The sequence below is a fragment of the Camponotus floridanus genome, unplaced genomic scaffold (assembly GCF_003227725.1).
Source record: "Camponotus floridanus strain SB8 unplaced genomic scaffold, Cflo_v7.5 scaffold365, whole genome shotgun sequence".
Classification (NCBI taxonomy): domain Eukaryota; kingdom Metazoa; phylum Arthropoda; class Insecta; order Hymenoptera; family Formicidae; genus Camponotus; species Camponotus floridanus.
Window position 1 is genome coordinate 3007 of NW_020229509.1, and position 1281 is coordinate 4287.

A 1281-nucleotide genomic window follows, 5' to 3' on the forward strand; every position below is an offset into this window, starting at 1 on the left:
ACTCGGCTCCGCGCCCCGTCAAGATTGCCGGGGCGGATAGACGCGACGGGACGGCCACGTCACATCCCCCATGCCAGAGAGAGCCCATCGGCTTCGGCTACCCACGGCGGCCGCTAAGGCGGACCGCACCGTCCGCTCGCCTTCGTTCGGGCGGCCGAAGTCCCCGGAGTCGAGGAGGTGCGACAAATAACAAACAAAACAATCAAACAACACGAAAAATTAATGTTAGCTGAGGAATTGGTTCCACTAATAGAGAGCCGTTTAATCCGGCCTCTCTCGAGCTTACGTCGCGATCTTGTCTCTCGGTAGGGTTCTGGGCCCGTTATATCGCGTTTTACGTCGCGCGATGGTTACGGGGCGACTGCCCCGTCGTCTACGCTAACCTACTTAGGGGGAGTTAGGCGAAAAGGAAGAAAGAAGGAAAAAATACGAAGATAACGCCGAATACAAAGTGAGAAATAAGTTTATTAAGGGCCTACTATTACATACCCTCGCCTGGTAAACAGGGGGGGGGTCGATAGCCTTCGCAACGCGACGACAGCCTTCAATAGGGTCTTGGGCGGTCCCTTTGCCGGGTCCTTTGACCGCTCGGCGGACGGGGCCTGTCATGGCCCTTTCCCTCTTTATACGGGCCTTGCGCCCGCCATTCCTCGCGACAATTGGGGCACGCTTTTATCGTGACTCCCTGAGTCCCACAGCGGAAGCAGAAAAGTCTCTTCTCTGTCGATGGGCACACACCGGCTACGTGCCTTCTGGAGCCGCAGTTCCAGCAGCCTCGACGCCGCCGCGGAACCGATGAGGAGGAAGAAGAGGGCCCGGCAACCGGACCCACGCACTCCCGGGCGGGGGAAGAAGCCTCCCGCCCATCTGGGGACGTGGAGTCCGGCTCGGGGTGCCTCGGCGATACCTGGATCGCCACCTCACTGCGGCTCCCGATAGCCCCCTGGGAACCAGCGTCCCGGGTGGTTACGACAGCCTGCACTCCAGCCTCCACTTGGGCGGGGAACTCGCGCATACGGCGCCTCTGGTGGTTGTGCGGCCCTCCATTATTCGTCGGGCCTCCTCGTCCAGCGCCGTCCAGAAACCTGGACGCGCCTCGTCGACAGCCTCGAATACGTCCCTGTATTGCTCCAGGAACCTGCGAGACATCGTCGCTTCTTTCCTTTTTTCTAGTTAATTGCTAGGGAAGGTAGGAGGTGGTACATTATACAATTTCAAATCTTTTGATATGCACCTTACCTAATGATCTACCCGCGTCATCACGTAACTCATAAACCACGG